General features: G+C 39.9%; 2 long non-coding RNA genes across 3 annotated transcripts in view; both read left to right on the forward strand.

Annotated features, from left to right (window-relative positions):
* The first annotated feature begins 18382 nt into the window (after positions 1-18382).
* Positions 18383-24812, forward strand: LOC131279622 (uncharacterized). The gene is made up of 4 exons (XR_009187019.1): positions 18383-18469; positions 21480-21512; positions 24365-24412; positions 24765-24812. It is a non-coding gene; the product is annotated as an uncharacterized lncRNA (long non-coding RNA).
* Positions 24813-25600: 788 nt separating this feature from the next.
* The window catches only part of LOC139439517 (uncharacterized), a 124285-nt gene continuing 123268 nt past the window's right edge, over positions 25601-26617 (forward strand). The window contains exon 1 of one of the 2 annotated variants that reach the window (XR_011649467.1): positions 25601-25696. This is a non-coding gene — a long non-coding RNA (uncharacterized lncRNA). The remainder of the gene's footprint in view (positions 25697-26617) is intronic. The other variant, XR_011649466.1, reaches the window with a different exon arrangement.

The raw sequence follows: 26617 nt of genomic DNA on the forward strand, positions 1-26617 counted from the left end.
AAAAAATAAACTCCAAAATAAAGCCTGATAATTTATGACCCTGGAAAAATACTTTAATTGATATCTCTGTATTCTTTAACTACTATATAAATAACTGCAAAATTCCTCTGAAAAGATCACAGACAGTTTCTTCTTCTTCTATAAGTCAGTTGAATCAAATAAGCACCTATGACTCTGCCAGGTCTATAAATACCATTTCAAAGTCTGTGAAATATTATATGATAAAATTAATTTATAAAATTTCAATTTATTATCATATCTTTAATTCCAAGAGCTCTTTTCTTGTTTTCTCAGTACAAGAAAAAACACCAAACAATTCATGTTTGTGGAGGCAATATTAGCAAACAAAAATCTGGTGAGGTTTAGTTGAGATTTGCCTGCCCTTCCTTCCTTTCTTTCCTACCTTTCCTTCATTTTGCCTATGGGTGTCCAATTGCTCCAGCACCATTATTGAAAATCCTACCTTTCTTCCAATGAATTGCTCTTAACATCTTTGTTGGTTGGGGGAATTCTACTTCTGGAAAGATTGAGTAGATGTACTTATCCCTATACTTCCTGCTAAGTACAGGTAAGAACTCTGGACATAGCATATAAAACACATTTCAAAAGACTCTGAAGTGATTTCTCGGTAAACCTATTACTTCTCTATTGTTTCAGTTTTCCAAAGGGGTGTCAGTGCAAAGTACCAGACATCTGTTGGCTTTTATAATGGGGATTTATTTGGGGTAAAACTTGACAGCTCCAAACCATGAAATGTCCAAATTGAGGAATTAGTATATGCTTTCTCACCAAAGTCAGTTACTATTGATCCCAGTGTATTGCTACTTGGTGAAGCAAGATGGCCACCAGTCTCTCCAAGGTTTCAGCCTTCCCCTCCATGCTCACTGTCTCTTCTTGAGCTGCTCTGTTAGCCCAGTCTTTTGGAACTTCATGCTTAACTGATCCTGTAGTCCTCTCTCCTGGCATAGGGCTTCTGTCATTGCAGCTCAACTGTGGGCAAAACTGGGGTCTACTCTCACAAGGCAGAATCAAACATGGCAGTTCCCTTTTATCCTGTGTCTGTCTGTGTGTCTGTTTATAGCAGACCCACAAGGGGGCAGAGATTCAGCCTGAGTTATGCCTCACTGATGTAGTCCAATTCAAAGCCCTAAAGCAATCTTACTAAGTAATCTAATCAAAGATCTTGACTGAATTTAATACAATCAAAGGGTATCACACCCAGAAGAATAGATTAGTTTACAAACATAATCTTTCTCTTTTTGGAATTCATAAAATAATTTCAAACTACCACATCTATTTAAAAATTAAGGAAAAAAAGAACTCTGACAGTTGTAGAGAAGAAAGAATACTGGCTAGGGACCTTGGTACATAAGGAATAGCATATCAGTGAGTTTCCTGGGTTTTCTTCTTTCCTCATATTCCAGATTGGGTAATGAGAAGCTGACAACCCAGAACCACTGGTGGGAACTGACCCCTTCTTATCTCCCCCCAAAAAGCCATCAGAAGAACCTGCTTTCTCTAGCTAAAGGAGGAGGAAAATGGCAACCTAGTATGTCAAAAAATACCTATTTTACTCCAGCCAAATTCCACAGAAAAAACTGCAACTCCATCTTCCCTTCACTAGCAAAGATGTTTAGCATCGAGCAATGCAAATTAAAACCACAATGAGATATCACTATACACCTATTAGAACAGCTGAACTAAATAATGCTGACAATAGCAAATGCTGGTGAGTATGTCGAGAAACTATCTTTCATACAATGCTGGTGGGAATGTAAAATGGTGCAACCACTAGTGAAAATAGTTTGGAAGTGTCTTTAAAAGTTAAACATAAATATTTATCCAAGAAAAATGAAAACATATGTTCACACAAAAACCTGTACATGAATGTTCACAGCACTTTTATATGTAATAGTCAAAACCTGAACAATCCAAACATGAATGTTTAAACAGTTTAAATAGTTTGTTTAAATATGTGAGTGTTTAAAACACTGTTGTACATCCATACTCTGGAATGTTACTCAGAAATAAAAATAAAAAACTATTGATAGATGAGACAAGTTGGATAGGTCTTAGGCATTAAGTTGAGTGCACAAAAGCTAACCTCAAAAGTCCACATACTCTTTGGATCCATTTATATAACATTCTTGAAATAAGAAGATTATAGTGATGGAAAACAGAGTAGTGGTTGACAGGAGTTAGGGATGATGTGGGGAGAGAAATGTGTGGGCCACCATGAAAGTATAGCATGAGAAAGATCTTTGTGGTAAAGGAATAGTTCTGTATCTTGATTACAGTAATAGCTGTTCAAATCTATTCATGTGATCAAATGTCATATTTTACCAATGTCAGTTTCCTGGGTTTGATCATGTACTATACTTATTATTTATTTATTTATTTTTAAAGATTTTATTTATTTCTCTCCCCTTCCCCCCCACCCCGGTTGTCTGTTCTCTGTGTCTATTTGCTGCGTCTTCTTTGTCTGCTTCTGTTGTCAGCAGCATGGGAATCTGTGTTTCTTTTGGCTGCGTCATCTTGTTGTGTCATTTCTCCGTGTGGGCGGCACCATTCTTAGGCAGGCTGCACTTTCTTTGGCACTGGGCGGCTCTCCTTATGGGGCGCACTCCTTGCACGTGGGGCTCCCCTATGCGGGGGACACCCCTGCGTGGCAGGGCACTCCTTGCGCGCATCAGCACTGCGCATGGGCCAGCTCCACACGGGTCAAGGAGGCCCGGGGTTTGAACCGTGGACCTCCCATGTGGTAGATGGACACCCTAAACACTGGGCCAAGTCCGCTTCCCATACTGTACTTACATAGAACTTAACCATTAGAGGAAACTGGGTGAAGGGTACACGGTGTCTCTATACTATTTTGGTAACTTCCTATAAATCCATAACTATTTCTAAATAAAAAGTTGAAGAAAAAAATTAATGGAACACATAGAGAATTTAGAAATTGAGTCATTATATGACCCATCAGTAGCATTGGAAACAGTTCATCAATCCTTCCTAAAAGTCTTTCTGATGTTGGCTTCTGGGCTGCTGCTCTCTATTGCTCTTGGATTCTTCACCTAAGTTCCCTTTCCTAAATATTATTTATATTTACAGACTCTAAACTGCATCATTACAGGGCTCAGCCTTCAGCTGTCTTGTCAAGTCACTTATTTTCTAGGCGAGTTCATCCAGGTGGTTTTCAGTCCCATCAGTGTGCTGCTAACCCACAAGTTCATGTCTCCAGGCCCATCTCTTCTTGAATTCTAGATTCATATTGTTGTAGAATTTGAGAGAGGTTCAATTATTTGCGTATAGAAAGACCAGGACTCAGGAATGATTTTGAGAGGGAAAAATGGTTTATTAACGTCCGGCTGGACTCAGGAGCTTTCTGTTGCAAACCTGAGCCCCGAACCAGAATTTTGAGTTCTTTTTATACAGAGAGGAAATGCCAAATGGCCCTTTTGTTTCAGTGCGCAGTAGGTTTAATTAGCATGTATCTTCCACATCCTAGGTAAGCTTTTAGCATGGACCTTATACATTCTAGATAAGCTTTTAACACATTTGTTTTGCATTTTCCCTGAATATTTAAAGTTTATAGACTTTGCATTGCTAAACTGTTTCCTGGGACTGGAGTCGTTGCCATGGTTACCAAGGGCAGGGCTGCAGCCTCTCACCATTCCACACCCACAAGTCAGGACAGACAGCTTAGGTTAAGGTTATCTCTGAGACAAAGAGCCTCCCACTCATAGCCCACATCAATATATCCAACTGTACTCGATATTTTAGTCTCCTCTAGCTAAGTAAATTATACACCTTTTCCAGTTTCTCAATGCAAAAAACTTGGAGAAAGAAAACTTGAAAAGACTGACTTTCTCATTTTCTCACATTTCACACCCAATCTATCATCAACTCTTTAACACCTACGATATATTCAAAATCTGACAATTTTTCACCATCTTCTCTTCCACCACTTAAATCAGGTCATCATGATTTCCCATCTGGACTAGGGCAATAGCCTTCTAACTGGTCACACTGTTTCTGTCTGTAGAAGCAGAACATGTATGCGCTATGCTTTCTTCATATCTTCCTTCTACATTTTATAAGTTTAAAATTGTTATGGTGTTGTAGAATTTGAGAGAGGTTCAATTATTTGCGTATAGAAAGGCCAGGACTCAGGAATGATTTTGAGAAGGAAAAATGGTTTATTGACGGCTGGGTGGACTCGGGAGCTTACTGTTGCAAACCCGAGCCCTGAACAAGATTTTTGAGTCCCTTTTATACAGAGAGGAAAAGCCAAATGGTCCTTTTGTTTCAGTTCTCACTGGGCTTGAATTAGCATGTATCTTCCACATCCTAGGTAAGCTTTTAGCATGGACTCCATACATTCTAGATAAGCTTTTAGCACATTTGTTTTGCATTTTCCCTGAATATTTAAAGTTTATAGACTTTGCATTGTTAAATTGTTTCCTGGGACTGGAGTCGTTGCCATGGTCACCAAGGGCAGGACTGCAGCCTCTTACCGTTCCACACCCACAAGTCGGGACAGACAGCTTAGGTTAAGGTTATCTCCGAAGAGACAGAGCCTCCCACCCATAGCCCACATCAATGGCTTACTCTTTCTCCTAGTGCTAAGAATATTTCAAAGCTGAGCAGTTCTTCTTAATTAGTAACTGCTAGGGAAAGGAATCAGGATGAGATTTCTCTCTTGTTTCCTAGCTGAAAAAAGCAGAGAAAATTGTAAGCCATAAATTAGTGCAAAGAGACAGTTCATAGAAGAAGTTAAAAGCAAGCCATTACAAAAGTATCTCTCCTAGGAAGCAGACTTGGCCCAGTGGTTAGGGCGTCCGTCTACCACATGGGAGGTCCGCGGTTCAAACCCCGGGCCTCCTTGACCCGTGTGGAGCTGGCCCATGCGCAGTGCTGATGCGCGCAAGGAGTGCCCTGCCACGCAGGGGTGTCCCCCGCATAGGGGATCCCCAAGCACAAGGAGTGTGCCCCGTAAGGAGAGCCGCCCAGCATGAAGGAAAGTTCAGCCTGCCTAAGAATGGTGCTGCTCACACTGAGAGCTGACACAACAAGATGACGCAACAAAAAGAAACACAGATTCCTGTGCCGCTGACAACAACAGAAGTGGAAGAAGACGCAGCAAATAGATGCAGAGAACAGACAACTGGGGTGGGGGAGGGAAATAAATAAATAAATAAATAAAAGAAAAGAAAAGAAAAGAAAAAGTATCTCTCCTAGTCTTTTTTTTTTTTTTTGAGGAAGTAACGAGGATTGAACCCAGGATCTCGTATGTGGGAAGCAGGTGCTCAACCCCTGAGCTACACCTGCTCCCCACTAAGAGTTGGTCTTTTTCATTTGTTTGCTTGTTTTCAGAAGGTAAAGGGGATCAAAACCAGGGCCTTATACATGGGAAGCAGGCACTCAACAACTGAGCTATATCCACTCCTTTCTAGTCTTTTTTGTATAGTATGAGAACTTGTATAAAAAAATTGTGAATGTCCTTTTATGTTTTATGCTATCATAAACTATGAAAGAATGTTGTCCTTGCAGTGCATCTGTAACAAAGAGATTATTGCTGAGTTCTATGAAATGTAAATTTTTATATCTAAGAGTCTGGCTCGCTTTATCATCTTAACTTGATAACTGGTTTCCTCAAGTAATAACGTTCACACTGTCGTTCTGGTTTCTAAAGGTGTAAATAATTATATGATTTATTTGCTAGTCAGGAAAAGTTTGAAATGTGCCTCTTCTCGCTTCATTTATTAAAGTAAAATAAATCGATGTCTCTGATAGATTCCTTATTTAAATCTTATTTGTGAGTGATTACTGTCAATTTGCAACTTTGATCCCACTAAAAAATTATTCTCAAGGCAATCAGAGTGATCTTTCAAGTGGATGGCAGATCATTCGTGCTCCTCTTTAGCTCAGAATCCTCCCCTGGCTTCCTGCTCATTCGGAATAAAACTCCAAGTCCTTATTGTGCTCTACAAGGTCCTACATTGTAGATTTTATTTCTCGCTACCACTTAGACTTCATCTAATATTCTCCCTTTATGGTCTATTCCAGTCTCAAGGCCTCTGCACTATTTCTTGAACATTTTGAGCATGCTACTGCCTCAGGACCTTTGCACTTACTCTTCATTGCCTCTGCCTGAAAGACTCTTCCTCCAGAAAGTTAAGTGGCTTCTTTTCTCATTTCATTCTAGGCCCTGCTCAAATCGCACCTTAGAGAATTTCTCTGGCCCTCTGCCCAAACACTATCACCCTCCTGTCATTCTTTTTCCCTTTGTGCTGCTTTATCTTTCTTCATAATTTACCACCATCTGATACATATATTCATTTGTTTCTTGTCTGTCTCCCCAACCTTGAATATATAATTTCCTTGAGAACAGGTGTTTGCTTTGCTCACAGTTCGGTCTCTACTACCTGGAACACTGTACACACTTTATAAATATTTATCTTATAAATGTTGAATAAAAGGTAGTATTTAAAATCACTGGGTGAATTAACTTATCCCATAAACAGCATTGTAACAATTGACTGGCCTTTTGGAAGAAAGAGAACCTGGGTCCTTTATCATTCCTAACACCATATTATGAAATAATAAAATGTAAAAAAGAAATTAAAAACGTTATTCAGGGTCTTAAGGCTCTAAGGAGCAGCAAAACAAAGTCTGAAGTTGGTGTATAAAATTCGCCTGGCTGTAATGGCCTGTGGGTAGGCTGGAGAGCCCCACTCAAGATTTCTGCCTTTTAACCCACATGTGGTGTGTGCCGCCTGCCAAATCTAAAAGGTTACCAGGCTCCAGGCATCTTTGTTAGTAGTGGGCAGTAGCTGCAGCATCTTTTTTCTTTGACAAGGACTTACAAGTGTGATCTAAACATTAAGAACCTCCAGAAATGTCACTGAGGCAGAAGGGCACCATATTTCCTGTTTAGCAAAAAAAAGTATTCTGAATTCTTGGAATTATTTCAATCATTTTAATTAAAATAGAAGACTAAAATAAGGTGAACCATTTAGTTAAATAAGCAAAACACTTTAAATAGTCCCCATAGGCCAGGTACCGTACAGGGAATTTGGAAAAGACTTTTATGAGTACTTGAAGTGCTCAGTGTTATGCAGGACAGAGATATGGAAATCTCCGTAATTAAAAAGGAGAGAATGAATTTGTTAAGTTGGGCAAATCTTTACAGAAGAGTCAAATACAGGAGAATGACATAACACATTTTCTGTCTGTGTATGTCTCTTTCTCATGTATACCCAACACACACACACACACACATACCCACACATATTCATTCATTACTCCTATAATCTAGCTCTAAGTATCCATCAGCCAGTCAGAAATATAAGGACAAAAGGGAAACAGAGGTCTAGTTACAGTAATGACAGAGGAGGCTGCATCAGACCAACCCTTCTGCAAATAATAATGATAAGCTCTGTATAAAAATAAAAAGCAGCTATGTGAAGACATTTGAGCAAGACCAAAATCAGGAAAAAACAGAGAGTAATGAAGTAAGGTAATGACATTTAATGAGATCCAGAGATTCATGCTTAAATGTTTTCATTGAGGGCACGTCCCACCTGCACAGCATGGGATGGCAAGAACTTAGCAGGAACCCAAAGTCTTATTCATCTGAGAATTCAGAGTATGGAATTTGGAGTTGTTAGAGAGGCTGGAAACTAAGGGAAGAATTCTTGGAAAGGAGGGAGGCATAGAAGGAGGTCCTCCAAGTCTGGACATCGATGCTTCTCAAATCCTTGGCTTACCCTAAACAGTACATGCACATCTCCAAAGTGTGCAGGCATAAAACAACAACTGGAAGGTTGGAAGAGCTAAGCAGATATTTCAGCAGATGCCCACTGCAAGAGAGTTTGGAGTTTGAATCCTTCCAAGTAAAAGGTCTTGATAAACATCCCTGGCTTATCATCTCTTTGCTACATATCTCTCTTCTTTCTTCTCTTCTTCTTTCTCTTTCCCTCCTCTTCCTCTTAGTCCTCCTCCTCCTTTTGTTCTTCCTCTTCTTTTCTCTTTCTTTCTCAGGATGCTTGCCCTTGGAACCCAACCACTGTGCTGTGAAGAAGGCCAATTTAGCCCACATGAAGAGACCACATAGAGTACCATGTGGAGACAAAATGAGTCAATCAATATATAGCATAAACTGCTAGACATGTGAATGAACAAGTCAGCAGATGATTCCACTTTCTAGTTGACAAGCCTTCCAGCTACACACCCGGATAGCATGGAGCAGAACCAACTTGCACTACCTGTGTTTTGGCCAAATGCTAATCCATTTGTTCAAGGGACAGAATCCATGAGGGTGATAAACGTTGTATTAGTTCCCTAGGGCTGCCAGAACAAATTGCCATAAACTGCGTGGCTTAAAACAACAGAAATTTATTCTCTCACAGTTCTTGTGGCTGGAAGTCAGGAATCAAAGGCCATGCTCCCTCTGAAGTCTTGGGAATAATCCTTCTTTGCTTCTTTCTAGCTTCTGATGGTGCTGGCAATCTTTGTTGTTCCTTGATGTCTTAGTTTGTCAGGGCTGCTATAACAAATAATATAGTTTGGGGATCTAAACAACAAGAATTTATTGGCTAACAGGTTGGAGACTAGAAGTCCAAATTTGAGGCATGGACAAGCTATGCTGTTTTAGTTTGCTGGACTGCCAAAAGCAGATACCATACAATGGATTGGCTTTTAACAGTGGTACTTTATTAGCTTACAAGCTTACAGTTTTGAGGCTGAGGTAAACATCCTAATAAAGGCATCATCAGGCAATGCTTTTCCCCTGAAGATGGGCTTCCTATGATCTTGGACTCCTCCGCCACATGGCAAGGCATATGGCAGAATCTGCTGGTCTCTCCCTTCTCTTCCAGGTTTTGTTGCTTTCAGTTTTTTGCTTGTATGCTTTTTTCCCTCTTTGTCTGAATTTCATTTTCCTATAAAGGGCTCCTGAATGAGGTGGGTCACATCTAGAGTTAAGATCCTACTCACCATACCCACAATGAATGGGTTAACTAAAGAACATGCTTTTCTGGGGTACATACAATTTCAAAGCACCATAGTGACTCAGAGATCTTTACAGTCAGACCTGAATTACAGTAACTGCTAAAGAAAGTTCTATAGTATAAAAAGAAATATGAAGGGTGGAAATTCAGGTCTGCAGAAAGGAAGGAAAAACATTACAAACCATTATTATGTGGGAAAACACTGCAAATAGTTATTACATGGGTGAACACAAAAGTTTATTTTTTTTGTCTTTTCTTAAAAATTCTAAGTGGTATAAGATAAATTAAGGATGTATATTGTAATACCAAGAGTAACTAGCAAAAAACCCAGTATGAACCCACAAAGCAAAGAAGTATAGCTAAAAACAATAAAGGAGCTAGAATGAACTATTAAAAATTCACTCAAAATAAGAAAATATAACAAAGGTACAAAAATACATCAGATCAATAGAAAATAAATAGCAAGTTGATAAATGTAAACCATCCATATCAATAATTACATTAAATATAAATTGACTAAAAACTCCAATTAAAAGGTAGAGATTGACAGACTGTATAAAAAAGTGAGACCCAACTATATGTTGTTTACAAGATATTCACTTTTTTAAAAAAAAGATATTTAGAAGATATGCACTTTAAATATATATAAAGAAAAATATGACTGTAAACAAAATAATAGGAAAAAGCATACCACACAAATACTAGGCATAAAAACTGATATATTAAGCATTTTTTCATGTGCTTATTAGCTATTTATATACCTTCTTTTGTGAAATGTTTGTTTCAATCTTCTACCAATTTTTGAAAATTTATTGAATTATATCACTCATACATGAACATACATAAACAATAAGTGTATAGTAGTAGTTATGAACTTACAAAACAAACATACATAACTTTATACAGGGCTCTCATACCTCACCCTACCACCAATACCTTGAATTGTTGTGAAACATTTTTAACTAATGACTAAAAAGCATCCTCAAAATATTACTACCAATGAAAGTATTTCCCCCAACTCACCCTATTATTATTATTATTGTATCATTTATGCATGGACATACATAAACAATAAGTATATAGTAAAAACTGTGAACTTACAAAGCAAACATGCATAACATCATAGAGTTCCCATACATTAACCCACCACCAACACTGTACATTGTCGTGAGATATTTGTTACAATTTATGAACAAATATTGTCAAAATCTTACTACTAACCATAGTCCTTATATTATATTTGGTGTATTTTTCCCCCAACCCACCCTATTATTATTTTTTAAATATATTTTTATGACAGAAGTTGTAAACTTACGAAACAATCATCCAAAAGTGCAGAATTCCAAAACAACACCCCTCTAACAACACACCACATTGTGGTGGAACATTTACTATACAATATGAGGTAATACCATCAGATTATTACCAGGTCCACAGCATATATTTGGCACACATTTTCCATACTGCCTCATTATCAACTCAGCATATCTTTGGCATAGATGCAAGAATATAACATTATTACTGTTAATCACAGTCCATAGATCACTCCAGTTGCTTCTCCATATTCCCACCACCCTGCAATAGTGATGTACATTTGCTCTAGCTTTTGCATCTCACCATCAACCACAATTCTCATCCACCTCTGGATTTACCATGTTTTTCAGTCTCTTGATTATTCTCTAGCATTCTGTTAATCAGCATTTACATCCCTAGATGACCATTTTCAGCCACACTACCATTTATAAACCAGCTGTTACTCACTATTTTCAGCCACACTACCATTTATAAACCAGCTGTTACTCACTATAATGTGTTACCATCAACTCTGTACATTTCCATACTTTTACAGTGAAGCTAATTAAAACTTCTACATATATTAAACATCAGTAGTCCTTCTCACTCCTCCTCTTATCTCCTTTAAGAATCCACCACCTACCACCAGGGCTTGGAGATATTTTCATACATTTTCTTCTGAGGTTTTATGGTTCTTCATTTTATATTTAGGTGTTTGGTTCATTTTAAGTTAACTTTTGTATAAGGTGTGAGATAGGGGTCCTCTTTCCTTCTTTTGGCTATGGATATCCAGTTCTCTCAACACCATTTGTTGAATGGACTGTTCTGCACAAGCTGGGTGTGTTTGTCAGCCTAGTTAAAAATCATTCGACCATAGATGTGAGGCTCTGTTTCGGAACCTTCAATTTGGTTCCATCAGTCTATATGTCTGTCTTTATGCCAGTACCATGCTGTTTTTACCACTGCAGCTAGGCAATATGATTTAAAGACCAGAAATGAGAGTCCTCCAAATTTGCTTTTCCTTTTTAAGATGTTTCTGGCTTAAAGGGATAAGGACCTCTTATCCTTCCAAATAAATTTGATAATTGTGCTTTCCATTTATTTTTAAAATGCTGGTGGAATTTTTATCAGAACTGCATTGAATTTGTATATCAATTTGAGTTGAATTGACATCTTAATGATATTTAGTCTTCCAATCTGTGAGCATGGAGTGTTCTTCCCATTATTTAGGCCATTTTTTATTTCTTCTAACAATGAGCATTATTTCTGAATACAAGTGCTTTACACCATTTACTAAGTTTATTCCTGAATATTTGGGTTTTAGCTGTCATATTTTATTTTCACTACTCTTTTGACACTTTCAGTTATTTTAATTGATATAATCTTCATTTCTAGACTCTCTTCAATGCCTCTATCTCCTGTCTTTTCTTTTCAGGCTGTAGCACACTCTTTAGTATTTCCTGTAAAGCTGGTCTCTTGGTTACAAACTCTCTCAGTTTCTGTCTGCTAGGGAACTATTGTGATTAGTAAGGGAAGAAATTGTAGTAGTGATATGGAGAGGGTGGCCACAGTGGCTGCTGATGGTCAGGAGAGGGAAGAAGAGATACGGTGTAGGGGCATTTTCAGGATTTGCAGTTGTCCTAGGTGGTGCTACAGGGATGGATGCTGGATGTTGTGTGTCCTGCTGTGGCCCACGGCCCACTGGACTGGGGGAGAGTGTGGACTATAACATGGACCACTGTCCATGTGGTGCAGCAGTGCTCCAGAATGTATTTGCCAGGTGCAGTGGATGTGCTGCAATGATGGAAGAGGTTGTTGATGTGGGAGGGTTGGGGTGGGTGGGATAGGGGATATATGGGGACCTCATATTTTTTGAATGTAACATTTAAAAGAAAATAAAGAAGAAAAATAAAAAAATAAACTCACCCTCATTTTTAAAAGACAATCTTGCCAGATATAAGATTCTTGACTGGAAGTTTTTCTCTTGTAGCACCTTAAATATACCATACCACTGTCTTCTTGCCTCCATGGTTTCTGGTAAGAAATCAGGATTTAATCTTATTGGGTATCCCTTATATGTTATGCATTGCTTTTCTCTTGTTGCTCTCAGAATTCACTCTTTGTCTTTGGTGTTTGAAATTCTGATTAGTGTGTGTCTTGGAGTTGGTCTATTTGGATTTATTTGGGTGGGAGTACATTGTGCTTCCTGGACTTGGATGTCTATGTCTTTCAATAGGGTTGGGAAATTTTCTACCATTATTTCTTCAAATATTCCTTTGCCCCCTTTTCCTTCTCTTCTCCTTCTGGGACATTCATAACATGTAGGTTTGCACATCTCTTGCTCTTGTTTATTTCCCTGAGATCTTGTTCAATTTTTTCCATTCTTTTCTTCATCTGTTCCTTTGTATGTTTGCTTTCAGAGGCCATTTCTTCAAGCTCACCAATCCTTTCTTCTGCCTCCTCAAATCTGCCATTAAATTATTCCAGTGTATTTTTTATTTCATTTATTGCACCTTTCATTCCCATAAGATCTGCTATTTTTCTATGTATGCTTTCAAATTCTTCTTTGTGCTCATTCAATGTCTTTTTAGTACCCTTAGCTCTCTCACCATCTCATTGAATTTATTAAGGCAATTTGTTTGAACATCTGTGATTGTTTACCTCAACTCCTTTATGTCCTCTGGAGGCTTATCTTGTTAACTGGGCCATATCTTCCTATGTCTTGGTATGGATTGTAATTTTTTGTTGGTGTCTTGGCATCTGGCTTGCTAGAGTATTTATTCTGGGTGCAGTTTTTCTCTTTAGTTTAGGGCTTTCTGCCCTTTCTCCCTTGCTGGTTGTGTAGTAGTAGCCAAGGATGTAGTTGGTGCTGTAAGCTGTGGAGGCTCAAACTGTCCTCATTGCCCCCAGGGACCGATGAAGTGTTGCCCAACTTTCTCCTTTGCCAGGGGTAGGGACAAAACCACAACTGTGTGGAATAATCCAAGCTGTGCAGGCCTAAATAGTAGTTATCCAGAGAGATTAATGAAGGTTCATGTCCCTTTCTTTCCTGCCTGGGGCAGCGATTGAGCTGCAGATGTGGGCAACAATCTTATGCAATAAGGGTCCAAGAAGACCACAGTTGCCCTGGTCCACTTCCAGTTTTCACTCTGTGCCAGCCAAATGTACCTGCAGTTACTTGGAAAGGTGGTTGCAGGGTCCTCCAGCTTCTTCCTTGCTAGAGGTGGGACTGAAGCCTAGACTAGGGCTGCTGGCCAATCAGGGTGAACAAAACCAGTCCCTACCATCACTGATTTTCAGTCAGCCTGGCTTCCCCTCATGCTGTGTAGAGTCTTTCTGTCTTGAACAGATTCAACCTTTAGCTGTTCTTAGGGTTATACTTTAGCCATCTGAGTTTACTAATCAGTACCAGAAATCAGTGGCCAACTCTCTCTTCCTCCCTTGTTTTTAGGAAATGGAGCCTCCAATTCCAGGCACAGAACAGCTCCTGAGGCGGCTTGCGCCACCAGAGTAGGATGATCACTGGTCTCGGCAGCATGACCTATACTTTCTCGGAGAGGCTGGTGAAGGTCCCTGCAGTCCTCCTTGCTGATGGTTGGATGGGGCTTATGCTAGAGCCGCAATCTGATCTGGATGGAAAGAAGCCAGTTTCTATCAGCACTGTGATTTTTGGTCTGCCCTGCTACCCCTCTTGCCATCTGAGTTTACTAATTAGTAGCTGAAGTTGGTGCCAAACCATCTCTTCCTCCCCCGTTTTGAGGATGCAGAGCTTACAATTCAAGCTGTGGAATAGCTCCCCAGGTGTCTTATGCCTCCACTGGAGGATGACACCGGCCTCCAGGCTGTGGAGTGCTCTACTTACAAATCTTCTCTGCAGATGGGCAGGTTCCTGCTTCTATTCTTTGAAGGCTATTGCAGGATGCTCTTATGGTCTCCTGGTGCCCCCAAACAGGTTCTTTAGATAGCTGTGGGTGTTTACTAACTGCCCTGTGGCAGGAGCTGACGCTAAGAGCTCCATACTCTGCCAGTATCTTGCTGTTTGCTTATTTATTTAAAAACATTTTAAAAAAATTTTTATAGAAGCTTTAGATTACACAAATGTTACATAAAATATATAGGGGATTCCCATATGCCCCACCCCCTCACCCCCTACACTTTCTCACATTAACATCTTTCTTTAGAGTACATTTGTTACACTTGATGAAGACGCATTGAAGCATTGCTACTAACTGTGGAATCTTGTTTACATTATAGTTTATACTCTGCCCCATACAATTTTATAGATTATGACAAAATGTATACTGGCCTGTATCCGTTATTTCAATGTCATGCAGGACAATTTCAATGTCCCCAAAATGCCCTTATATCAATTATAAAAATTATAAAATTCTTCCATTGCTAGAATAACAATGCCAATAATAGAATAATAATGTCCAATATAGTCCATTGTTCATTCCCCAATCTAGAGGATTTGGGGATGGTGATGTTCCACTCTGATTCTAATTGAGAGGAGGCTTAGATCCCATGGGGCAGATGGATGGAGCTATCTTGCTTGCAATTGCAGACACTCTCTCTTCCTTGGGATGGGCATTGTCCACCATCATCTCCTTGTTAGATGTCCTAGGTGAGTACAGTGAACTCTAGAGTAGGTATTGCAGTTCTGCTGAGATTCAGAACTCAACCAGCACATGAACAGAACAAAGATTAAGTCTCTGGAATATATATTTAACAAATATAGTGCTAATAATAGGGTCAAATAACAGAGGCAGAAGACCCATGTGTAGGGAAACTATAAATGAGTCGAACTATGTTACACTGAGGAGCATAAATTCCAAAGTTAAGGCCCACTGACAGGGTGCTGAATTCCTGAGCTTGTCTGCCCTGCTTATATTATCTGGATGTCTCTAGAGCCCTCAGGAGCCCTGCTATTTGAAGCACTGTTTACTGTGGCAGTCAATGAGATCATGCTGAGACATGCATAAATGTAACCTCTGGAATGACCTCCTGTTTCACTTTGAAATCTCTTAGCCATAATAACTCATTTTTATTTAACATTTCCCCCTTTTGGTCAAGGTCTTTTTCCAAATGCATTGCTAGTTGATGCTTGGTAAAAATCCCTTGGTGACAGGAGGCTCACCCCCAGGAGTCATGCCCCACGCTGGGGGGAAGGTAGTGCATTTATATGCTGAGTTTGGCTTAGAGAGAGGCCACAGTTGAGCTACAAGGAAGCTTTCAGGGAGAAATTCTTAGGCAATAGATAATACTAGGCTAAGTTTCAATTTCCCAAGAAATAGGTTCCTAAGTAAAATCATCAATATCAAAGGCTTGGCATAATGGTCTGCCTTTCTCCACTAGCCACTGCCTATATACTAGGGGATTCTTGCTGTTCTATTAGAGAATGTAGCAAGACTTCCCAGGATGGGAATTCAATATTCTCTCCATTTTTGTGTGGGTCTCCACCCACTGAGATAATGCCCCATGAACACCTGAACATATTCATAGATCTTAGAGGCGTGCCCCAGTTGTACTCCTTCCTACACATCCCCCATCACTGATGCCCTGCACTAGGGATCCTCCCCTGCCACAGTTGTGACCCTTCTGTGATTCAAAAGCTCTCCAAAAACGAAACGAAAAAATTAAATTAAATTAAAAACAAAATAACGATACTAATTTAAAAAATAACAAAATACAAAATGCAAAATAAACAATTGAAATAAAATTTTAAAATTTAATACATTGTATCTTTCATCATTGTAAGATTGTTTTCTTGCATGTACAGTGACAATTTCTTCCGTGTGTTCCCCCAGTGTCTTTTTCTTAAATTTTATCTTCAAAGAAGCTTTAGGTTACAGAAAAGTCACAGAGAAAATAAAAGGGAATTCCCATATACCTAATGCCCTCCCCCTTTTCCATTCTGCCCTATTAATAACATTTTACATGTAGATGGTACATTTGTTACAATTGATGTACAAATATTGAAGCATTGCTATTAACCATGCTTAATGGTTTATATTATGGTTTACATTTTGCATGGTACACTTTTATAGGTTTTGATGAAACTCAAAATACCTGTATCCATATTGCAAGATCATTCAGAACAAATCTAATGCCCTAAAAATGCCCTATGTTCCATCTATTCTATTCTTCCTTCCCCCTCTCCTCAGAACTTATGGTAACTACTAAGTTTCAATTTTTTAAGAATAAAATTCATACTTGCAATAATGTTGAGGGCTTGACATATTGGTCTGTTTAATTTGATTAGGCACTGCCTATGTTCTCAAGAGATTCTTGTCCCTCTAATTGAGAACATAGCAGGAATATGTAAGTGTTTATATTGTCATAATGTGTTATCTCAGTGGGTGGACACCCACACAGTAAACAAGAAAATATTAAACTTTTTAATCTATTTTTAACTTGGGTTATTTGTCTTTTTATTAGTACTGTAGGAGTTCCTTATATATCCTAGATATGCTATCAGATAAAGTTTTGTGTATATGTTCTGCCAGTTTGTGACCTGCTTATTCATTTTGTTAATGGTGTCTTTTGATGAGAAGTTTTAAAATTTTGATGGAGTGTAATTTATCATTTTTATAGTTATTACTTTCTGTGACCTAAGAGAGCTTTATCTATCCTGAAGTTACAAAGATATACTCTTATGTTTTCCTCTAAAAGTTTTCTGGTTTTACCTTAGATCTATGATTAATTTTTGAATCAATTTCTTTTGTATGGTATGAGGTACACACAATAAATGAATGAATCACAAAATCTTGGAGCAAAAAAAGCCAGGCAGAAAGAGTACATACCATATTATTTCATGTATATGATGTTCTACAACAGGAATAATTCAGTCATGGTAATAGAAATCAGATTTCCTGAGTAAGGGAGAGTATTGACTCAAAGAGACATGAAAGGTGACTGCTAAAGAGTGTGTAGTTTTTCTTTTTGAAGTAATGAAATTGTTCTAATTTTTGTGTTGATGAATGCACAACATTGTGATTATTCTAAAAGACATTGATTATACACTTTGGATAGATTATATGGTACAGGAATATATCTCAATAAAACTGCTTTAAATAGTTATGAAGTTATAGAGATGTTCTAGCTCTTAATTAAGATGGTTGCCTCATACATGTGTACGTGTGCACAAACTCAATAAACTGTATATTTAAATTACATGTTTTTATGTAAATTATAGATCAATTCAAAGATATTATATAAAACTTTATAAAACTCCAATAAATGAGAGGAACTTAAGAATTCTTTATTTTAAAAATATAGGACAAAATTTTGTCTCCTGGTAATGATAAAGGGAAGCTACCAGCATAAGAATTGTTATGATAGCAACTATTTAATTCTTTCATCATCAAAAGAGAATTTGATGACATCATCATTCACAGAAGACTGAAATAATAAACACACAAATTGGAGAGGACCATGGAACCAATACTAGGTTATGATTCCTGATATTTCAAAGGTCTCAAAATCTCCTACCTGAAAACTGACCTCTTAAGATTTTCCACATGTCTTCCCAAAACACTATAACATAAATGATAAATGTTTTTATGGAAGAAGCCGCATAAAATTCCTATATGATCTTAGGTAAACAAAAGGTAAGATTGTCCTTAATTTCATCCATATTGAACCACATTCAATTCTTTTTCTGCTTATAGACAATTGTATATTGCGTAGATTGAGTGAGACAAAGGAGTTTTGTAAACTTGATGGTTAAAAATTCAAGGCCAATGCACAGATAACCTAAAAATTAAAGTTAAGCCCCCAGCCAGTGCTCTGAATCAACTTTATATTCAAATACTTTTAAAAAGGGGCATAGCTCCTGCATGAAGGCCAGATAAAAGTAGCTCATGTCCTAAGCCTTTCTGCAACTAGCTCAAATGAAGCAGACTATACTGACTCCTATTTTCATATGGAAAGACATCCAAGGATCAAGAGATTTTTAATTGCTAGTCAATGTCTATTAACTTATCCAGTTTAGGTCACAGAGAGGCAGACTTTAACACAGCTTACTTTGCATACATTGTTTTATTTAATCCACTTTTAGCTATTTCTTTTTCTTCCCAGGGACGGATGATATACCGAAGAAAAATAACTTTATTGTTATTGATCTTGTTGTCCTTATGGACCTTATATAAGGAGTATCTTTTCAGGTAACTATAACAACTAAATGTATATTTAATTATGTTTGGTAAGGATTTGGTATGTCAAAAAGGTGATAGTTTCACCCCCTGAATAAATCAAGAATCCCTTCTTTCAAATATAGCCCACAACCCTGAGGGGAGGGGGAAAGAGGTGTTGAATACATGGAATCAGGGTAACTGTGGGGCAATGGAAGTGTTCCAAAGGGTCATGCCATGATGGATATAGGTCATGTTAAATTACACCAAAAATGTATAAAAGTCTGTAAGCTAAAATGTAAACCATAATGTAAAACATAAGATAGCTAAAAATTTAGAAAATTGTGTAGTCTAAAATATAAACCATGCTGTAAACCCAAATGGAACCATGTTTGAAAGGTATTGCTTCGATATCTGTACATTAGCTGCAGCAAATATAATATGAACATGTAAAAAGATCACTGTTGGGGAAGGGACAAAGGGTTTGATGTCGGATATGTGGGAGTACCATATATTGTATACGTGAATTACTGTGACCTAAAACTTATGTCAAGAGAAACTTAATATCAGGAAAAAAAGGGGGGGGGGAGGAAAGAAAGGAGGTACACATTGAGGAAGAAATGGAAGAAATTGCCTTGCCACTGTACATACAGGGCAACACCTGTAGCAGTGATGAAAGGCAAAATGTCAAAAACAAAGCTTTTTCATTTTTTCATTTCTTTGATACCCCAATTTATTTTTCCTTTTTAAATTTTTCTAAATTTCTTTGTATTCTATATCTAACCTTTAAACCCATCCCTATATTCCATTTTTCTATTAATGGAACCTGGCAATATATTGGGCTTCCTTTTTGAAGAAGTTTTGAATTACAGAGAGGTTCAACTATGGTGGGGGAGGAACACTTGTGTGGGGTGTCATTAGTGAGGGGCACACGGTTGGGAGGGAGTTCTCCAGGGCATGTATACAGGGTACATAGAAAGGTTTGGATATTTTCATAGTGGTTTCAGTTGGAAATGACAGATGAGAGAGTGCTGGATTCCTGACCAAGGGAGCTCTATCACATTCCCCAATGGAACAATTCCCCACGTGCAATGGCAAAGACCAAAAAAGAAGAATGGTCCAATGATGAGCCCTTGATACCGATGGCTCTGATTATGAGCCTGTGTGCCTGAAATATGAACTAGGCCTATAGCTGTGGGGTACCTCCTGAGAGCCTCCCTGTTGCTCAAACGTGGCCACTCTTTAAGCCAAACTCAGCATGTAGATGCATTGTCTTCCCCCCTGTGTGGGACATGACTCCCAGGGATGAGACTCCCTGGCACCAAGGGATTACTACCAAGCACCAGCTGATGATGTAACTACAAAAAAGACCATGAACAAAGAGGTCAACTCAAACCAGCAGAATATTTCAGCCTACATGTAATATCAGGTGTTAAAAATTGCATTTTGACCTTCGATAAAAGGGGGAAATGGGAAGGACAAATGGGTTTACATGGCTATGAGTCTCCAAAAAAGAGTCAGGAGGTCATCAGAGGGTGATGCTTATGCACACCTCAGCAGGATACCAGAGACAGCCAAGGTAGATGGAAACCCAGGTGCTGGTTCTCCTGAGGACTGCAGCAACTCACAGGTTCTATGGTCAAGGCAGATGGCTCTGGAGTTCAGGGCCATGTCAGTTGGCCCTACTTTGGAGTTTGTGTTCCTGAGTGTGATGGACTTGGACTCAGATATAATCTTTCTACACATGCCTCTTCTGTTACTTTTACTCGACCTGTGGTTGGCGTTTGGGTTGGTGTATACTCAGGAGACCTGAATCTCTGAACTGTCCATGTGATGGCCAGGCCCTGGGCCTCAGCAGACTTGCAGCTCCTACCTTCTGGTTTCTTGGACTTACCCTGTCCAGCTGTCAGGGAGGTAAAGAGAGTCAGCCACCACAGCAGGGAGCCAAGAGTGCCTACAGCTACAAGCAGGAGAATTGCATCCATCATCCATGTGGAATCTAAACCCCCTCTCGATGTAGAGGGGGACTGGGCATAGCCATCCCAGGTCCACAGGATCGAGGAATAGAGTATGGATTAGAGTGGACTTACTGGTGTTCTGCTGGGGAACTACTGTGCTTAGTAAGGGAAGAAATTGTAATAGTGATGTGGAGAGGGTGGTCATGGTGACTGCTGATGGTTGGGAGAAGGAAGAAGAAATATGGTGTGGGGGCATTTTCAGGATTTGCAGTTGTCCTAGGTGGTGCTGCAGGGATGGATGCTGGATGTTGTGTGTCCTGTCATGGCCCACTGGCTGGATTGGGAGAGAGTGTGGACTACAATGTGGACCACTGTCCATGTGCTCCAGCAGTTCTCCAGAATGTATTCGCTGGGTACAGTGGATGTGCCACAATGATGGAAGAGTTTGTTGATGTGGGAGGGGTGGTGTGGCTTGAGTGGGGGGTATATGGGGATCTCATATTTTTTGAATGTAACATTTAAAAGAAAATAAAGAAGAAGAAGAAAAAAAGAAAAACAAATATAGCCACAGCACCCAAATCCTTTGTTTCTAACATGATCAAAATTAATTTTTTGTAGGCCCATAAGTGCGAGGAGAAGCAGTGTTAAATTACCAAGACAGCATAGCAGAGTAATGTTACTAATGTTATCAGAAGCTGCCATTTTGTGTAAGTGGCATCTTGTTTAAGAAACATCCCTAGGATTGATGAGTCTAGGCACTATATTTGGTATTCATACTCCACAAAGACATAACTGGCAATTGACAAGTTTCACTACTTTGATGGTTTTAAGTAAGCTTCTCATTTACATTTTTCTCAAAGAATTAGATATTTTTGTTTGTTTGTTTTAAGATATAGCATCTGAGGTCCTGGACAATTTACCATGGTATATCTATAAACAACAATGTGCTTGGCACATAGTATGTGTTCAGTAAATATTTGGTGTATAAAATAAGTGGATTGATACAATCTAACACTAGTGCTTTTAAATGTGGAAAACATTTATATAAATTTAAAAGTAATATAATGCTTTTCATTTGTCCTAAGCACAAAGAAACTACAGAGGACTTATCAGTGCTGGTAAGTCTTAATTTACAAATATACAATGGCCCCTTTTTTTTGGTACTGGGGGCTGGGATTGAACTCCAGGCCTCCCTCAGATGTGGCTAGCCGGCACTCAGTCACTGAGCCACATCGGCTCCCTGAGTTGGTTTTTTTCATTTGTTTACTTGTTATTTGTATATTTATTTATTTATTTTTAAAGATTTATTTTATTTATTTAATTCCCACCCCCTCCCCCAGTTGTCTGTTCTCTGTGTCTATTTGCTGCGTCTTGTTTCTTTGTCTGCTTCTGTTGTCATCAGTGGCATGGGAAGTGTGGGCGGAGCCATTCCTGGGCAGGCTGCACTTTCTTTCGCGCTTGGCAGCTCTCCTTACTAGGGTGCACTCTTTGCACATGGGGCTCCCCTACGGGGGGGACACCCCTGCGTGCAGGGCACTCCTTGCGCGCATCAGCACTGCTCATGGGCCAGCTCCACACGGGTCAAGGAGGCCCGGGGTTTGAACCGCGGACCTCCCATGTGGTAGACGGACGCCCTAACTGCTGGGCCAAGTCCATTTCCCTGTATATTTATTTTTAAGAGGCACCAGGGACAAACCCAGAACTTCCGATGTGGGAAGCGGGAACACAATCGCTTAAGCCACATCTGCTCCTGACCCCTTCTTTGAGGACAAAATTCATTTGGAGGACAGGAGAGTACTTGGGTAAAACAAAACAATTTGACAAACGTGTTGGAGATATTCCCTTAAAGTCAGAATGCAAGGAGTGAAAGGAAAAGCCGAGTGGCAGAGTACCATCTTGTAGGGACTAATAAGGGAAAATATTTCACAGGGTCCAGAACACAGCCTCCAGTAGCCTTGGGTCTTATAAAGCTCTGGGAAATCACAGAGGAGTAAATACTTAGCTATAAACCTCTCAGGAGATTTTATTGACCACATGACACTGACAAAGTCATGCCATCAGAATGTGTCCAGAGAGAAAAACATACTCAAAATTTTGCAAGATTCAATATTATAATATGTTCATCGATTTCTTCCTATAGCCACAGGGCCCTACAAGGTGAAGCGAGGAGCAGCTTTCCTTTTCATGCTCATTGTGTTCAGACCCTTGTCTCTCTGATGTTTCTATTTTTTTTTTAAAACTTATTTTTATTTATTTCTCTCCCTTTCCCCACCCCCTCCACCTGTTGTGTGCTTTCTTGTGTCCATTTGCTGTGTGTTCTTCTGTGTCTGCTTGCATTCTCAGTGGCACTGGGAATCTATGTCTCTGTTGCGTCATCTTGTTGCTTCAGCTGTTCGTGTGTGCAGGGCCACTCTTAGGCAGACTGTGCTTTTTTTTCACGCAGGGTAGCTCTCCTTGTGGGGCATACTCCTTGTGCATGGGGCTCCTGTATGTGGGGGGCACCCCTGTGTGGCGTGGCACTCTTGGTGCGCGGCAGCACTGCGTGCGGGCCAGCTCACCAAATGGGCCAGGAGGCCCTGGGTTTGAACCCTGAACCTCCTATATGGTAGGTGGATGATCTATCAATTGAGCCACATCCACTTCCCTCTCTGATGTTCCTATGATTTATAACACCCCCATTAAACTATGACTAGATACCTGGGTCAGCGGTAACATGCATGAAAATAACATAGGATTTTCATGTACCAGGCGTAGTGTTTTCCCCCTATATTTAGCCATGGATAATAGGCACAGTAACTTTCAATGCCCTGAAAACCACAGGAAAACCCCTAGGCAGGAGTGGAGACATTTAAGGAAAGTATGCTGCAGCAGAGATTTGGAAAAGGGATAGATTAAAATGTTTTCCAGCAGAATATGTTCACTGCAATACAAAATAACAATGATTCTCTCTATTATAAATTTAAGTTCTCCTTGGCATTAGAATTCTATACCTTTAACTAGTACTCATCAGCCAGAGCAACAGCCATCAATGGTAATGGATGCCTGAGTAGAATGCCATGTCTCAGTCACTTCCTGACATTGCCCATAGGGACAAAGACAGTCCTGTGGCCCACAACTCAGCTCCAGAGCTGCCCAATTCCTTCATTAACTCAGTTCAGGATTAGCTCTCCAAAGATATCCTAGTTCTATAGCCAGGGTGCCATTAGAGTATACAGCAAGGAGGAAGCATAAGTACTTAGGCAAAACTTCCTTTTTTAAAAAACTTACTGTGTGACCCTGGACAAGATGATCACAAGCTCTTTGTGCCTTAGTTTCGTTATATAGTAAAATGAGATGATAATAATAATAGTACCTATCTCATAGGGATGCTACGTGGATTAAATGAGATAATACTTAGGAAGTGCTCAATAAGTATTAACTATTAACATAGGGAACCTTACCTCATTTAGCAGGTTAGGGAACATCTCCCTTAGGAAGAGGTATTTAAAATGAGACCTGATGGACAGGTAGGAATTAGCTGGTTGAAATTATGATATGTCTAAGGAAATGAAAAAAGGCCAACGAGCCTGGAAAATTCTAACTGTTGTAGGAGATGTGGCTGGGTCAGTATGAAGAGCCAGATCATACAGAATTTCACAGCCACATATAAATTTGGAGGTCAGGTGGCAGAAAATTAAGGGAGATTTCATCTGATGACTCCTAATTTTTCTGTGAACTAAAAGAATAAAGAAGGAGAACTAACTTTGGAAGCATATAAGGGATTCTGGGCAGAATGGAGAATCAAGTTGAGGTTGCAAGAGATTATTTTTTTATGCTCCCACCATCAAAGTTTAATGGCTTTGCTTACTGCTTTACTCTTGTATTTGCATTTTACATATTATATATAATATAGCCCACGGTCTGATAGACATTCAAATGTCTCAACCTCTAGTAGATGTAGTGTGACTCTCTGAATTATTTTTCTTTATAGGTCTCTTCAACCAAAAGAACTACAGCCATCAGAATGGTTTTATCCCATGTAAGAATCCACATCTTGTACCATGTGAGATTAATCCATAGATATTTGCCCAATAGCAGTTAATAGATGGGATCAATACCACTACTGGCATTCCGAATGTTGGAGTAGATAGGATCTTTGAATACTATATATATATAACAGTGCCCAAGACCCACTGGGAATGGACCCATGTACTCACATCTCCCGTAAGTGAGAGTTTGGATTACATAACCTCAGAGTTCCTGGAATTACAGCAGATCGGAAGTGTAAGGGTAGACTTTTATTTCCCTCATTTCCCTTGATCTGATAGATGCTCAAGCATCTCAACCTCTAGTAAATATAGTGTGATTCTCTGAATTATTTTTCTTTATAGGTCTCTTCAACCAGGAGAAGTAAAGCTGCCAAAATTGTTATATCGCACGTAAGAATCCAAGTCTTGAACCATGTGAGATTAATCCATAGATTTGCTCAATAGCAGTTAATAGACGGCATCAATACCACTACTGGCATTCCAAATGTTGGAGAGTAGATGGGATCTTTGAATACAACATTGAAAAAAAAAGATAAGCAGTGCCCAAGACCCAGTGGGAACGGACATATGTACTCACATCTCCCATAAGTGAGAGTTTCGATGACATAACCTCAAAGTTCCTAGAATTACAGCAGGTCAAATGTGTAAGGGTATATTTGAGATCATTGGTTTATTCCCCTCATTTCACCAATGAGAGAGCCAAAGCCTAAGTGAGACAGATGAGTTGTCTTTGTACTTCAGGCTTTAAGTCAACAGCCTTTTTCTGGCTTCTCTGCTTCCATTTTCTCACTTCACCCACCCATCTTTCACCCTTCTGCTATCATGTTTAAGTATTTCCCTGCGGCAGCGGCGGTTTGAGCCTGGCGGAGGGACGGGCGGCCGCGGGCCAGGCAACTCTTCCCGGAGGCGAGGGCGAGGCGGGAGACTTGGCTGAGTCTCCGGCGGTGGCGTGCAAGGTGTGGAGGGCGGCGGGAACGAAAAAGAAGAGACACCCTTGTGGAGCTATAACAGAGTCGTTTATTGGGGGATGTACAGAGGTTATATAGGGCTATCATGGGGGCGGGGTGGAGCTCTTGCTGGGATGCCTTAATAGGCGTGCTGGGGTAGGTGGCAGGGTTTAGGGATTGGTGGCTGCTGTTGCTGGGGTGGAAGGCAGACTTCAGTTTCGCCTTGCGCCTGCGCACTGCTTTATCAGCCTGGGCAGTGGCGGAAACGGAGAGCAAAGGAGCAGGGAGGAAGAAGAACAAGGAAGTGGGCTTCGCTCTGCCGGCCATGTAAGGGATGCTGGGAGGGGTAGGCGCTTGAGCAGCGAGATGAAACGGGGGAATGGGTGTCAGACGCTAATAGGCTGGGGAAGACTGGCCGTTGTTGGGTGTGGCCAGGCCTGGAGGTGGCGATGAGTGTCATGGTTGGGAGGTCTGCGCTAGTGGTGGCGATTAGCGCTTAAACAGCGGGAAAGTGAGCTCGGCGGTCGGCCAAGGCCGCGGATTCCGTGCTGGGGAAGCCACAGAGGGCGGGTATCCTACCCTTGCCTGTTACTTCGACCAGGGGCTGCATGCTTGCCCCAGGCTCCGGCCGAGTGAGGCAGGCCCCGACCGCCGCCTAACCTCAGTTCCCTTCATTAAAACTTTGAAAGGATACTTTTAGGTTAAGATTGTAACTTGATAATGGTCCATGACTTATCTTCTGCTAATATAATATCAATTAGAGTCCAATCAGGACACAGAAGCACACCAGTTATTTAAATAGAGAACTTAATATAAAGAATTTTTAACTAATATAAAGTTGTTAACGAGGTAACTGAAAAACTGAAAAGAGAACTCTAAAGTATTATGGAGCTAACAATAGCAACTAGGTCTGGAGAAACAAAAGAGAGAGATTGGAATTATTAAGCCTCGAAAATGTAGAGAAACATCTCATGGAGCTTAATCTCAGACCTTTAAGGAGGAGGTGACGCTCAATCTGTTCCAGGGTCTCTTGAGTTTCAAGGAGGGCTCATGGTGCTTGGACCAAGACCTCTAAGGAGGGGCACAATGAGGTTGGTTCTGCAAGTGCTAAACAAACTGAAAACTGGATTCATCTACTGGCATGGGAAGGAACTGCAGTTGCTGGGGTGAAGAAGCATTGCTGGGATGAGGCTTTCAGGAATAGGAAGCATGCAGGGAACCCATAAAAAACAGGAACGAGTAAGTTCC

This window comes from Dasypus novemcinctus, chromosome 8 (genome assembly GCF_030445035.2).
Source record: "Dasypus novemcinctus isolate mDasNov1 chromosome 8, mDasNov1.1.hap2, whole genome shotgun sequence".
Classification (NCBI taxonomy): Eukaryota; Metazoa; Chordata; class Mammalia; order Cingulata; family Dasypodidae; genus Dasypus; species Dasypus novemcinctus.